The sequence below is a fragment of the Macaca nemestrina genome, chromosome 20 (genome assembly GCF_043159975.1).
Source record: "Macaca nemestrina isolate mMacNem1 chromosome 20, mMacNem.hap1, whole genome shotgun sequence".
NCBI lineage: Eukaryota > Metazoa > Chordata > Mammalia > Primates > Cercopithecidae > Macaca > Macaca nemestrina.
This window is the reverse complement of record NC_092144.1, coordinates 63,005,979-63,021,545: the sequence shown is the minus strand read 5'-3', so window position 1 is coordinate 63,021,545 and position 15,567 is coordinate 63,005,979. Positions and strand designations below refer to the sequence as shown.

The 15,567-nt window shown below is 46.9% G+C and overlaps 1 long non-coding RNA gene and 1 pseudogene across 3 annotated transcripts in view; one reads left to right on the top strand and one right to left on the bottom strand.

The window, feature by feature from the left end:
• Positions 1-15,567, top strand: part of LOC139360182 (uncharacterized) — a 108,917-nt gene that overhangs the window by 61,488 nt on the left and 31,862 nt on the right. The window lies entirely within an intron of this gene.
• Positions 7,142-8,214, bottom strand: LOC105497055 (actin-related protein 2/3 complex subunit 1A-like; annotated as a pseudogene).

Here is a 15,567-nt window from a genome sequence, read left to right as displayed (position 1 = left end):
TCTTTGGTTTTTGTGGGTGGGTAAGGTGTTGGGTAAAGTTGGGTTAAGGGCCATCAGGAGCTCCCTAGAGAGGGTAGTGGTCCTGGCTGCTTGATCTGCCCTCCTGCTTTGCTGGGCATTTTCTCCCTCGTCCTTTTGGTGTTCCTGGCCATGGACTACAGCTATCTCCCGTGATAGGTGTACGGCCTAGAGCAGGGCCAAGATCTCTGGTCTACATTCCAGAGGGGTATCTTTTGCTGTTAAAAATCTCTGTTCCTTCCAGATGGCCACATGAGCATGGAGCCCTGAGAAGGCACATTTTGAATCTGTATAAATTGCAACTGTTGGATTTTTCCATAGTTCTGTGGGTCTAATTAAGGATATGAGCTCTGCTAGCTGTGCCAAGGTTCTTGGAGCAAGGCGTTTGTCTTTTATAATGTCAAATAGAGACACTATTGCATAACTGCATGTGTCACTCCTTGTTGGATGAAACTGCCGCCATCAGAAAACCAGAGTCAGTCAGGGTTCAGTAGTGGAGAATCCTTTAAGTGTTTTCTACCAGCAGAATAGATTTCCTGCGTTGCAGGGAGAATTACAGACTTTAACAGGCCAAGTCTAAGGAATGGGTTAATGATAGGCTCAAGTCCTTCCATTGCCTGTGGCCATAGCGAGTATTGTTTCTTATGAAAGAAGTGGAAGGTTTTCTTAGCCCCATTTTGACTGGGACTGCAGTTGTTGCCCTTCCTAGCATATCAGAGGCCCATATCTCAGGGTTATTTGTGATTCCAGATCGAAATAACTCACCAATGTCATGGGTGAGTCTTCCAAAAAAAAAAAAAAAAGGTCTTTCAGGGAAGTTCAGGCAAATGTGAAGTGTGCCCCTAGTTTGGAGAGTATATCCCTGCCCTAAAGACAGATGTTATCAGGAACTCATGGGAAAAGATTAATTGGTCTTTTGACAATAAAGAAGGTGTAAATCTTAGGAGGAGATGCCATTTATCCTGATTACCTGACAGAGGAAAGTTGCCTAGAGAAGGGGGTCAGCACCAAGCAGTCTGCTCCCAAATCCAATAGAAAATGTATTGTCCTACCTGCTACGTCCGGAGTTGCTCTTGGCTCCATCCCTTTGACGATGATGTCACATCTGGGAGCCAGCCAAGGCAGAGGGCACCCTCAGCTCAAAGTCATCATTTGTTTGGGGCCCTTTTGGCTCTTGGGACAGTCCCCTTTCTAGTAGCCGAGCTTATGGCAGAGGGGACAGGCCGTGTAGGGCTTTTCCCCCATTGGCCCATAGGGGCAGTTTGCCTTCCAGTGGCCTGGCTTCCCGCACTGATAGCACTTCCCTGGGAGCGTATCCTTAGGGCAATCTGGAGGGGGCTGGTGGACTTGCAAAGCAGCTAATAATTGAGCCTGCCTCTCTTCTTTCTGTTTTTCCTTCTTCTCGGCCCTGTCCCTCTCCTCCTGGTCTCGGTTATAAAACACTGAGGAAGCTAATTTGAGGATTTGTGACATGGGGGCACTAGTTCCCAAAGCCAGCCTCTGCAGTTTTCTCCTAATGTCTGGGGCAGCTTGTGTGAGGAAGTGATCCTTTAGGACCAGTTGTCCTTCTGGGGATCCCGGGTCTAGGTTGGTATGTTTGATAAGAGTTTCCTGGAGCCTTTCGAGAAAGGCTATGGGATTCTCATGTGGCCCTTGGTCGATGGTTGCTAACTTATTATAATTGACAGGCTTGACTTGACTCCTTTTCATTCCCTCTATCAGGCATAGGAGCATATGATTTCTGGCGCAGATTCCTGCCGGGGTATCGTAGTCCCAGTTGGGGTCCTGCAGGGGGACAGCTGTAGCTCCCACGGGGTAGTTGGCGTCTGCCAAGTGGAGCTCATCCCCACATTGACGTGCTGCCTCCCAAATGGTCTGTCTTTCGTCCAGAGAGAGGGTTTGTCCGAGGAGGATGGCGACATCCTTCCAGGTTAGTTCACAAGTGAGGGTTAATTTACGGAAGGCCTCCAGGAATTTTCCCGGATTCTCTGAGAATTTTCCCAGGTCTTCCTTAACTTGGGACAAGTCGTGCATGGAAAAGGGGACCTGGACTTGGACTGGTCCTGTTAGTCTGCTCACCACTGGTAGCGGGCAGATTCCAGAGCGGGGACCTGGGGGCCTAGTGTAGGTTGAGGCTGACCCATCAAGGCTAAGAGTGTGATACAAGGAGGAGGGAGCTGGGGGTGCCTGTTCTTTCTCTTTGGTCTCAGGAAGAGGAGGTTGAGGTGGGTTGACCAGGAAATCGTTGAGGCCTCCTGGTTGAGGGCTCTGGAGTGGACGACTAAGGATAGCTAAAAGGGCAGGATCTATCTTGCAGCCTTTACAAAAATCGGGGTTTTCCCTCAAGATCATGAAGGTTTGCACATAAGGGACCTCTGACCATTTGCGGTGACACCGGCAGTAGAGGTCAAGCTGGAGTATGGTGTTAACATTTAAGCTTCCCCCCACTGGCCAGACTTCCTGCCCTTCTAGGTCATATTTTGGCCAAACTGTATTGCAAAGGAAAACCAATCTTTTTCGTTTCAATGCCTGGGGATCAAACTTATCCCAGTTTCTAAGGATGCATCCAAGAGGGGAATCCCGGGGTACGGAGCTCTGGTTACCCATCTGAAAGAGAAGACAGGAGAGAACATAGGATAGAGAAGGCATCTCTACACCTATTTGGTGCCTCAGGAAGGTGAGGCGTTCCACACCTTGGCCTGGGTAACATGTCCATGCCTCTATTTACAAGGATGACAGGTTCTTCACCCTGGGGCTCCAGAATTAGCTAGCCTTAGCATTTGCACCATCCGTTGTCTCCCTGTATCTCATTTTGCTCAGAAGGGTTTCTTAGATTTCCTAGGATTGATGCCTAGCAGGGACGCCTTTCTCACCTCTGCGTGGGGCGAGGAAGCATGTAAGAACGTCGGGCATGGGAGTAGTTCTCTTGTCTCTCATATTCCCAGTGACCTTCGTTCTGCAAGAAGTCCAGTAGCTCTGCCCCTGCTAAAGTCTGCAGAGAAGGGACTCTATAGTAAGGTCCCCTTAATGCATTATAATATTGGATTAATGCATACAGATGGTTAGAGGAATGGAGGTAAATCTGATATCTTCCCCTTCTTATACTAGGTTCCTTGGGGATCATACAGAAAAAATGCTTAAACAGGCACGGAAGCCCCCTGGGGCTCAGAGTTAGTGGACTGGGCTGTTGGTTATGGTTTTTTACATCCCTTATATGATCACATAAGCAGCAAGGGGAGCGCTGGGGGCATTTTCTATCTGCCATTTCAACATAATGCAAAAACCACCTGACTGCTGTACAGGTCTGTAACAATGGCTTTAGGAGGCGAATGAAGAACTTCCCATTGACCCACAGGAAACTCCGGTTGTAAAGAGAAACTGGGGATTGGGAAAGAGGCCCATAAATGACCATCCGGAGGAACCTGACAGCTCGCTTGAGGAGCCACAGAATGAGGCATTCTTGAAGAGTAGTCGGGCGGAGAAGGACCCGATAATAAACGAGGGATGCCCGTAAGCGAGCATCCTGCCAGTGCCGGTCCCTGCAGTGAGAAAGGAGGCAACTGAAAGGATGAAGCTGGGTCTCATCTCTAGGGAAAAAATAAGTATAAACTTCCTCACAGGCCTGGGCAGGCCTCCGGCGACTGGCACTAAAGCAAATGCAGCAGGTCCCGGACAAGCAGGCCCCACAAGGCGCTTGCACATGAAGGAGGAATTCCAAGAAGCTCGGCGATGAGGACAGGGACAGCAAAGAGTAAGCAGAGTGACCTGGGGGATTGTTCACCAGTGGTGGCATATTGTGTCCAGGGGAATGGAGTGCCATGAACAGCACGTAGAAGAGCCGACTCAACACGGGAGAGTAGTTTTAGCTGAAAGATGTGAAGCTCCCCAGTCACTGCACAGTTAGGGCATATTCCCTGCCTTTCACAAGCCTCCTGCAGGGAGGGTCACCGTGTCTCAGATCTACTCAGTGTGGAGTTTAAAGTCCTCCCTCCTCTGCTTGTCACCCCTCAGGGTAAGCTGAGAAATCAGCCAGAGGGAGCAGAGTGACAGTGGCTGAAGGGAAATGGTACGGGGCAGTTGTTAGTGGACAGAGCCTGAGAGGAGAAACCCCTCCCCTTAAAGCTGCAAGAACTGCATTAGGGCAGGAGGTTCTTCAGTGCAGAAAGAAGCAGAGGTCGTCAACCAGAGAATCTGGCACCAGCTTTTGGGCACTTACCTAGAAGAACAGTTCACAGGCCACCAGGGGAAAACACCAGATGTTACCAGGAGGGTCGTGGAAGTCCTCTGGGTCTCGGTCTTACCAGGAGGGGCGTGGAAGTTCTCTGGTTCTTGGTCTTCTTGAATTCAGTCAAGAGACACGCAGAAAGAGTTAAGCAGGTAAGTGCCCTTTATCTAAAGGCATAGAAGCTCAGAAAGAAGAGTGGAACAGTGGAACAGGGTGGGCTCCTCAGAAGAATGAGTCTGTTTCTACTAGTGCTGGGCAGAGCCTTTTTATGAGAATCTGACATGATTATTCATGAAGGGGCTGTGCAGGGATGTTCCTAGCAAGCATGTTCCAGGAAGTCCTCTGATCAGGAGAGCCCTGTGAGGGTCCATGCTGGTACACACACCACATGTCTCATTAGCATCTCAAATCTCCACCCACCGGTGTGTGTTTTAGTATCATTTTGAGCAGAAGGCTCTTCTAGAGTGAGTTATGACAGAAGTACACATGGTTGTTAATGGGGAAAAGCCCCATCTCGATTATGTCCAGCTAGCCCCTGATAAGTCCTCTTCTGGGCCAGAGAAGTACAGCCCCAAGGCCAAGTGGAGGCAATGTAGCCACTGATCTTCTTTTGCTGTCAGTGGGCAGCATCTTTAAGGAGACTCTCAGTGAGTTGCATTTCTTTTTTTTTTGAGACCGAGTCTCGCTCTGTCACCCAGGCTGGAGTGCAGTGGCGAAATCTTGGCTCACTGCAAGCTTCCCCTCCCAGGTTCACACCATTATCTTGCCTCAGCCTCCTGAGTAACTGGGACTACAGGCGCCCGCCACTAGGCCGGCTAATTTTTGTACATTTAGTAGAGATGGGGTTTCACCATGTTTGCCAGGATGGTCTCGATCTCTTGACCTTGTGATTCGCCCATCTCGGCCTCCCAAAGTGCTGGGATTACAGGCATGAACCACCGCGCCCGGTCAGTGAGTTGCATTTCTAAAGATTCCAAAATGTCAGAGACGTTTGAACCAGAGCAATTCCATCTGGAATAGGGGCTGGAGAAAATAAGCCTGAGACCTGCTGGGTTACATTCCCAGTAAGTGAAGGCATTCTTGGTCGCAGGATGAGACAGGAGGCTGCTCTGCCTATGGAGTAGCCATTCTTTATTCTTTTACTCTCTTAATAAACTTGCTTTCACTGTATGATTCTGTATGGGTTCACCTTGAATTCTTCCTTGTGTGAGATCCAAGAACCCTCTCTTAGGTTCTGGATCAGGACCCTTTGCGGGTGACACAGGGGCTTCTTACGTGCTCATGCCTCGCTATCTGCCTACTCCAATACTTTCTTTCACCTGGTTTGTGGATAGAAAAACTTAATTATACCTAGTTCATCCACATCTGTATGTTGTCTGTTTAAAACCAATCTGAATGGAAATTCACCTTAAGCTTTTTCCCCAAGTCACAGAAAACAACAGAATTTTCACCTTCATTGAGTTTATTCTCATCAGCTTATTTCTCTGATAGAGAGAAAACTTCTATTAAGTATCTCCATCAGGGCTCCACTGGGATAAAAAGGGATGTCAAGAAAATTTAGATGAATTTGAGAATGTGACATGAATCTGATATATGAATTAGTGCTTGTATTTTCTTTTCTTTTCTTTTTTTTTTTTTGAGAGGGAGTCTCGCTGTGTCACCCAGGCCGGAGTGTAGTGGTGCATTCTCGGCTCACTATAACCTCTGCCTCCCAGGTTCAAGGGATTCTCCTGCCTTAGTCTCCCAAATTATGGGATTATGGGCACGCACCACCACGCCCAGCTAATTTTTTTTTTTTTATTTTTAGTAGAGACGGGTTTCACCATGTTGGCCAGGCTGGTCTTGAACTCCTGACCTCAGGTGATTTACCCACCTCAGCCTCCCAAAGTGCTTCCAAAGGCATGAGCCACAGTGCCCTGCCTCTTTTTTTTTATTATTTTTATTTTTCCCCGCTCTTGTTGCCCAGGCTGGAGTGCAGTGGCGCGATCTCGGCTCACTGCAACCTCCACCTCCCGGGTTCAAGCGATTCTTTTGCCTCAACCTCCCAAATAGCTGGGATTACAGGCATGCACCACCATGCCCGGCTAATTTTGTATGTTTAGTACAGACGGGGTTTCTCCATGTTGGTCAGGATGGTCTCAAACTCCCGACCTCAGGTGATCCGCCTGCCTTGGCCTCCCAAAGTGCTGGGATTACAGGCATGAGCCACCACACCTGACCTAAGTGCTTGTTTTTCTTTCTTCTTTTTTTTTTCCCCACATTTAGTTCTTTTATTTAGTTTTCTAGTGGACAATTTACATATCTCCCACACCCTGTCTTTTAAGTTAGTGTGACGATTTCCCATAACAAACTACTTAAAGGGGAGCTTTGGTCAAGAATGGAATGAAATCGCAAATAAATAAATAAATAAATAAATAAAAGTTACTGCTTTTAAAAAACCAACACTTTCACTAATTTTATATTCAAATAAAACCACACAGGGCTGGGCACGGTGGCTCAAGCCTGTAATCCCAGCACTTTGGGAGGCTGAGACGGGCGGATCACGAGGTCAGGAGATCGAGACCATCCTGGCTAACACGGTGAAACGCCGTCTCTACTAAAAATACAAAAAACTAGCCGGGCGAGGTGGTGGGCGCCTGTAGTCCCAGCTACGCAAGAGGCTGAGGCAGGAGAATGGCGTGAACCCAGGAGGCGGAGCTTGCAGTGAGCTGAGATCTGGCCACTGCACTCCAGCCTGGGCGACAGAGTGAGACTCCGTCTCAAAAAAAAAAAAAAAAAAAACACACACAGCATTGGCGTGATGTGTTTTCAGTGTTTCCTTGGGTCTGGCTTCCTCGCCATCGTGCCACGGCACAGCTGCTGTTGACCACAGTTTGTCATTCTGGATGGCAAAGGCTCACTCAGCTTCACATTATCCGGAGGACCTGGATGGAAAACTCGAGGGTCTTGAAATCCCAAATTGTCATGGCTTCATCAATGCCAGTAGTGCAAAATTTGCGACAATCTTGCTTGTCCACCTCATAAATAGAGACTTGAGTGATGCTATCCTGGTGCGGAGTCTCCAAGGCCATGTTACCGTCCTCAGTCGTGGCCCTCTTGTCCATGTTGCGGAAGCGTTCCATGGCAGACGTGTTGCGTTGAATGCTGTTTTGGAATGTCTAACTTGGAGATGAAGGTCGGGCAGCCATGGTCATCATAGTTAAAGAGCACTGGGCAGCAGGCATGGCCAGCAGCCACGACGCTGTTGTCCGAGACCAATGACACACTCAGGAGCAGCAGGAACTCCGTCCTCAGAGTTGAGACCTGCACACTTTTTGAGGCATCAGCAACAGACACAGTGCTGTCGTGGCTGACCCAGGCCAGGCGGCTCCTACTGGCAGAGAAGCTTACCCCGTGGACCCAGCCACCAGTGCCACTGCCACCAAACTCTGACATCAGCTGCCCAAAAGGCATCTTGCTGCCCCAGGGCATGCTGACTGGCTTCTCATCCACTTCTTTAATGTAGGCAGAAAACACTCTGCATTTGAAGTCACATGATCCTGCTGCCAGCAAAACGTTGTTGGGATGCCAGTCCAAGCTGAGGATTGTGGAGTGCATCGGCTTTTTAACATGCTTGCTCGCTCACCAGTCATTTCGAACTCAACAAACAGAAATGAGTCGTGCTCCACTTCCCACAGCAAATTTGTTCTCTAGGGGGGACCACTTCACAAAAGCAGCTGCACGATTAATTCTCAGGATCATCAGGGTTGGTTTCCAGGCACCATCTTTTTGACTCCGGACATAGGCATCGCGGTCTACCCCGTAAGTGACGATGCGGTTGCTCTTGGGAACCCAGTCAATACCTGTGATGTGTCCATTGTGCTCACTGAGTTCATAAGCTTTCACCCACTGGCTCCCGTACTTCTTATAGATGTGCACTTCGTGATTATTTTGACTAAGGGCAATCTGGGTACGATCCCTGTTCCAGACATGACAGGTAATTGACTCTAGTAAAAACCAATGCAGTGACATTAGTCTTAGTGTTTTCAAAGGAGAGAAAGCTGGGATTGGCGAAGTCCGGATGGGCTCAGAGCAGAGAATTCGCAGACCCTGGGCTGTCAACACGAACTAGTGCTTGTATTTTCTTTTTTTCTTTTTTTTTTTTTTGAGACGGAGTCTGGCTCTGTCGGCCGGGCTAGAGTGCAGTGGCCGGATCTCAGCTCACTGCAAGCTCCGCCTCCCGGGTTCACGCCATTCTCCTGCCTCAGCCTCCTGTGTAGCTGGGACTACAGGCGCCCGCCACCTCGCCCGGCTAGTTTTTTGTATTTTTTAGTAGAGACGGGGTTTCACCGTGTTCACCAGGATGGTCTCGATCTCCTGACCTCGTGATCCGCCCGTCTCGGCCTCCCAAAGTGCTGGGATTACAGGCTTGAGCCACCGCGCCCGGCATGCTTGTATTTTCTAATTGTTACCAAAGAATTGATAAAACTATGAGAGTGTGTTTGTTCATGGTCAGCAGAGAAATGGAAAAGGGAGCACCATTTTTCTTTTTCTTTTTTTTTTGGAGACAGAGTCTTGCTCTGTCACCCAGGTTGGAGTGCAATGGTGTGATCTTGGCTCACTGCAACCTCTGCCTCCCAGGTTCAAGCAATTCTCCTGCCTCAGCTTCCCGATCAGCTGGGACTACAGGCCCATGCCACCACACCTGGCTAATTTTTTGTATTTTTACCTGAGATGGGGTTTTACCATGTTGCTGGGGCTGGTTTCAAGCTCCTGAACTCTGGCAATTCGCCTGCCTCAGTCTCCCAAAGTACTAGGATTACAGGCGTGAGCCATCGCGCCCAGCCCACTAGTTTTCTTTTTTTTTTTTTTTTTTTTTTTTTTTTTTTGAGACGGAGTCTCGCTCTGTCGCCCAGGCTGGAGTGCAGTGGCCGGATCTCAGCTCACTGCAAGCTCCGCCTCCCGGGTTTACGCCATTCTCCCGCCTCAGCCTCCTGAGTAGCTGGGACTACAGGCGCCCGCCACCTCGCCCGGCTAGTTTTTTGTATTTTTAGTAGAGACGGGGTTTCACCGTGTTCACCAGGATGGTCTCGATCTCCTGACCTCGTGATCCGCCCATCTCGGCCTCCCAAAGTGCTGGGATTACAGGCTTGAGCCACCGCGCCCGGCCTATTTTTCTTAATATATCTCTAGGTTTCTGTTCAATTTAACAGTTACACAGACCCCTGAATTTGGAGATTTAGAGCCATATCTTCCAATAATTACTGGTGTCTCTTGTATGTGATAAGAATGAATAACACACAGCCAAAATGAACACTCAAGGCCCTTTCGCTCCATTCAAAAACTGAGGTATGGGGCAATTTCACTATTGTTCCTATTATTTTTAGTTCTATTTTTCAAATAGTACACATGTATTTATTATTATTATGTTTTCTTTTGGAGACGGAGTTTCACTCTTGTTGCCTAGGCTGGAGTGCAATGGTGCGATCTCGGCTCACCATAACCTCCACCTCCTGGGTGCAAGTGATTCTCCTGCCTCAGCCTCCTGAATAGCTGGGATTATAGGCATGTGCCACCATGCCCAGCTATTTTGTATTTTTTTTAGTAGAGATGGAGTTTCTCCATATTGATGAGGCTGGTCTCGCACTCCTGACTTCCAGTCATCTGCCCACCTCGGCCCCCAAAGTGCTGGGATTACAGGTGTGAGCCACCATGCCCGGCCTGTATTTATTATTTTTTAAATTTTGTTTTGTGTTATATGTGGTGACAGTGTTGAAGTTTATTACAACCCTGTCAACCTAGTAAAGGGCTGAAGAAATACCAAAGATTGAAGAAACCACCAGAGGGGCACATGATCTCCAGGCCTCTTGAGGCCTCTAGGGCAAAAGCAAAAAAATAAATAAATAAAACCCACCGGAAACCACTCGCCTGCCCAGTCCCTTGTTTTTGTTTTCCCTAGACACAGCTTACTTCAAAGCTTACCCTCTTTGTTTACATAAGAAAAAGCTCCAAATTCCCACAGTGTGTCTCATCAAGGATTTCTTACTGATCCTGGGAACAATGCTGGTTGACTTACTCAAATCTTAGGCTTCCCTGTTTCTCCAAGCCCCTGACTGTTGGACTACTCTTGGCCATTGAAATTCAGAACAGCCTCTATTTCTCTCTCTCTCTTTTTTTTTTTTTTTTTTTTTTTTTTGAGGCAGAGTTTCACTCTTGTTGCCCAGGCTAGAGTGCAATGGCACTATCTCAGCTCACCGCAACCTCCGCCTCCCAGATTCAAACGATTCTCCTGCCTCAGCCTCCAGAGTAGCTGGGATTACAGGCATGTACCACTGTGCCTGGCTAATTTTGTATTTTTAGTAGAGACCGGGTTTCTCCATGTTGGTCAGGCTGGTCTCGAACTCCTGACCTCAGGTGATCCACCTGCCTCGGCCTCCCAAAGTGCTGGGATTATAGGCATGAGCCACTGTGCCCGGCTAACAACCTCTTTCTTAACCACATATGGGCACTGTGATTGAGAACAACTTCTCTTTTTGCTTGTTTGTTGTTGAGATGGAGTCTTGGCTCACTGCAAGCTCTGCCTCCCAGGTTCAAGCAATTCTCCTGCCTCATCCTCCCCAGTAGCTGAGATTACAGATGTGTGCTACCACGCCCAGCTAATTTTTTTATTTTTAGTAGAGACAGGGTTTCACCATGTTGGCCAGGCTGGTCTTGAACTCTCCCGTCCTCAAGCGATCCACCCTCCTTGGCGTCCCAAAGTGCTAGGATTACAGGCATAAGCCACCGCGTCCGGCCCAGCTTTGTTTTTGATATCCCATCCCAAGAGTAAGCTACCTTAAGATAAAATACTCGCTGAATAGGTCACAGCAGATGCTCATCCACTGCCCTGTACCTGGTGCTTTCTAACCTTGCTTCCTTCTCTGTATAAAAGAGAAGTCCTTTTCTGTGCAACTCATACATTTGCAGATCTTGTAGTTGGAGCATTTTTCCTATTGCAATATACCTTTTGAATCAAATCTAACCAATATCTAAATTTGTTTTTTGACAGTAGTAAACATTTTCATTGTTCCGTCTGTGTTAGAATATGCACATGCTCTTTCCCATGACACTGGCTATAATATCAGCCCAATAGATGAAACTAGTTCCAGGCGTGGTGGCTCATGCCGGTAATACCAGCACTTTGGAAAGCAAAGGCAGCCAGATGGCTTGAGCCCAGGAGTCGGAAACTAACCTAGGCAACTTGGCGAAACCCATCTCTACTAAAAAATATGAAAATTAGCTGGGCGTGGTGGCACACCCTGTAGTTGCAGCTACTAGGGAGGCTGAGGTGGGAGGATCACCTGAACCAGAAAGATTGAGGCTGCAGTGAGCTGAGATGGCACCACTGCACTCCAGCCTGAGTGACAGAGTGAGACCCTGTTTCAAAAAAAAAGTAGTTTCTACTTCAACTTTTGGAAACATCTAATTACTTTGCATTTCTCTTATAATGATATTACAAGGATATATATGTCAAAATATTTCAGTGATTGAGAAAATATTCTTTTTTTTTTTTTTTTTTTGAGATGGAGTTTCACTCTTGTTGCCCAGGCTGGTGTACAATGGTGCTATCTCAGCTCACTGTAACCTCCGCCTCCCGGGTTCAAGCGATTCTCCTGCCTCAGCCTCCTGAGTAGCTGGGATTACAGCCATGTGCCACCACACCCGGCTAATTCTGTATTTTTAGTAGAGTCGGAGTTTCTCCATGTTGGTCAGGCTGGTCTCAAACTCCTGACCTCAGGTGATCCGCCCGACTCGGCCTCCCAAAATGCTGGGATTACAGGTATGAGCCACTGTGCCTGGCAGGAAATATTCTTTTAAATCTCTTGTGAATCAGTATGTCCATGTTGCTTCCTTGACATTTCTAGAAGCAAAGAAACTTTACATATACAAAATGGAACAATGACTTTCAGCTATAATCAGCTTCTTGTCTACCGTTCTGAGGTTAACAAGAACCGTTACAATTGATTCTTTTTTTTTTTTTTTTTTTTTTTTTTTTTGCATGGAAGCATGGAAGTCTAGGCGCAGTGTTCTTTTTTGGCTACTGAGCAATATTGCATAATACAGAATTATAATGTGACAGAAAAACATACTTCCATATTACATGGTAACTTGGAGATTGCCATGGAATTATTGCCTTAAGAAATGAGGCTACTTATAAAAATTTAATAATTGAGTCGTCCTTTCTTTTTTTCTTTTTTCTTTGCTCTGTCTCCAAGCCAGAATGCAGTGGTGCAATTTCAGCTCACTGCAACCTCTGCCTCCCGGGTTCAAGTGATTCTCCTACCTCAGCTCCTGAGTAGCTGGGACTAGAGTGCGCACCACCATGTCCAGCTAATTTTTAGTGGAAACAGGGTTTCACCATGTTGGCCAGGATGGTCTCGATCTCTTGACCTCGTGATCCGCCTGCCTCTGCCTCCCAAAGTGCTGGGATTACAGGCGTGAGCCACTGTGCCTGGCCGAGTTGTCCTTTCTTGAGAGTTCATATAAAGGAAAGTAACCTGCCTGCCATTTATCCTTAAAAATATTGCAAAATTATTTTTTCTCTAAGGGAAAATAAATCTAAACGACTTCTGAAGAGTATTTTATTGGCTTTGTTATCCACACGTGACAGAACATTGAGAAACAGAAAACAGAAAATATCTAAAATACGTTACAATTTTAAAATGAAATTTAATTCTCTTATTTCAGAATGCGCATGGTGAATTTGAAATTACAATATATTTAGAAATTAATGACATAGCGATATTAGTGTTGATGAAAAGAGTCAAACTCTGTAAAATACTTGAAGAGATTTATTCTCAGCCAAATACGAGTGAGCTGGTCTGTGACATAGTCCTTAGGAGGTCCTGAGAACATGTGCCAGAGGTGGTTGGGGCACAGCTTGGTTTTGTACGTTTTAGAGAGGCATGAAACATAATTGAAATACATTTAAGAAATACACTGGTTTGGTCCAGAAAGGTGGGGCAACTCAAAGCACGGTGGGTTGGTTTCAGGCTATTGGTGAATTTAAACATTTTGTGGTTAACAATTGGTTAAGTGGCCGGCATAGTGGCTCCGCTTGTAATCCCAACACTTTCGGAGGCCGAAGCAGGAGGATCACAAGGACAGGCGTTCGAGACCAGCCAGGTCAACATGGTGAAACCCCATCTCTACTAAAAAATATACAAAAATTAGCCAGGCATGGTGGCATGCTCCTGTAATTTCAGCTACTCAGGAGGCTGAGGCAGGAGAATTGCTTGAACCCGGGAGGCAGAGGTTGCAGTGAGCCGAGATCGTACTACTGCACTCCGGCCTGGGTGACAGAGTAAGACTCCATCTCAAACAAAACAAAACAAAACAAAACAAAACATTTGGTTGAGTTTCTGTAAAGACTGGGATTCATAGAAAGGTAATGTTCAAGTTAAGATAAAAGATTGTCAGCTGGGTGTGGTGGCTGGCTGGGTGCGGTGATTCAAGTCTGTAATCCCAGCACTTTTGGAGGCGGAGGCGGTTGATCACATGAGGTGAGGAGTTCCAAACCAGCCTGACCAACATGGTGAAAACCTGTCTCTACTAAAAATATAAAATTAGCCAGGGATGGTGGTGCATACCTGTAATCCCAGTTATTTGGGAGGCTGAGGCAAGAGAATCGCTTGAACTTGGGAGGCAGAGGTTGCAGTGAGCCAAGATTGCACTCCAATGTGGGCAACAAAAGCGAGACCGTCTCAGAAAAAAAATATATATATAATTAAATTAAATTAAATTAAAAAATAAAAAGATTGCAGAGACCAAAATTCTTTTTTTTTTTTTCTTTTTTTGAGATAGAGTCTCACTGCAACACACAGGCTGGAGTGCAGTGGCGCGATCTCGGCTCACTGCAACCTCCACTTCCCGGGTTCAAGCGATTTTCCTGCCTCAGCCTCACGAGTAGCTGGGACTACAGGCAGGGGCCACCACACCTGCCTAATTTTTTTTTTGTCTTTTTTTGAGATGGAGTCTTGCTCTGTCGCCCAGGCTAGAGTGCAGTGGCACAATCTTGGCTCACTGCAACCTCCACCTCCCAAGTTCAAGCGATTCTCCTCCTTCAGCCTCCCAAGTAGCTGGGATTACAGACGCCCACGACTGCGCCCAGCCAATTTTTGTATTTTTAGTAGCGATGGGGTTTCACCATATTGGCCATGCTGGTCTCGAACTCCTGACCTCATGATCCACTTGCCTCGGCTTCCCAAAGTGCTGAGATTACAGGCGTGAGCCACTGCCCTTGGCATAATTTTTGTATTTTTGGTAGAGATGAGGTTTCACCTTGTTGACCAGGCTGGTCTCGAACTCCTGACCTCAAGTGAGCAGCATCGGCCTCTCAAAATGCTGGTATTACAGGCCTGGGCCACTGTGCCTGGCCCAAAATTCTTTTGAAGTTTTATAGTGGCTGCTCTTTGAGACAATAGATGATAAATATTCCTATTCAGAACCTAGTTAATCTCTTTAGGATTGGGAGGCTCTGGAAGAAAAAGATCTAGCTATGTTAATAGAGATTCTTTACATATGCAAATTTTCCCCCACAAAGAACAGCTTTGCCTGGCCATTTCTTTTTTCTTCTTTTTTTTTTTTTTGAGTTTCACCCTTGTTGCCCTGGCTGGAGTGCAATGGCACAATCTGGGCTCACCGCAACCTCCACCTCCCAGGTTCAAGCGATTCTCCTGCCTCAGCCTCCCTAGTAGATGGGATTACAGGCATGTGACACCACGCCCGGCTAATTTTATATTTTTAGTAGAGACAGGGTTTCTCCATGTTGGTCAGGCTGGTCTCGAACTCCCCACCTCAGGTGATCCACCCGCCTCAGCCTCCTAGTGCTGGGATTACAGGTATGAGCCACTGCGCCCGGCCATGGGTCATTTCAAAATATGGCAAAGAAACATGTTTTGGGGTAAAATATTTTGATTTTCTTTTTTGTCTTGTAGTGTTATGCCAGAGTCAGGTTGGAAAGTAAGTCACAATATATAGAGTTAAATAAAACCCATTTGATGAGAATTTATGATTTGTAGGGCATGACTCCCCAGGCCCCTTTGATAGGAATTTGGGCAAGATAAAAAAAATCTGAGTTTAGTTCTCATTAGGATGTCAACAAAGTTCATTTCAGAAGTATTTGAGGTTAACTCATCTTGCATAGAATAAACTAACAAAAGTAACCAGGTGTGGTGGCTCTGGCCTGTAATCTCAGCACTTTGGGAGGCTGAAGTGAGAGGATTGCTTGAGGCCAACAGTTTGATACCAACCTGCCAATCAATACATGGAGACCCCATCTCTATTTAAGAAAAAGAAAAAATAGC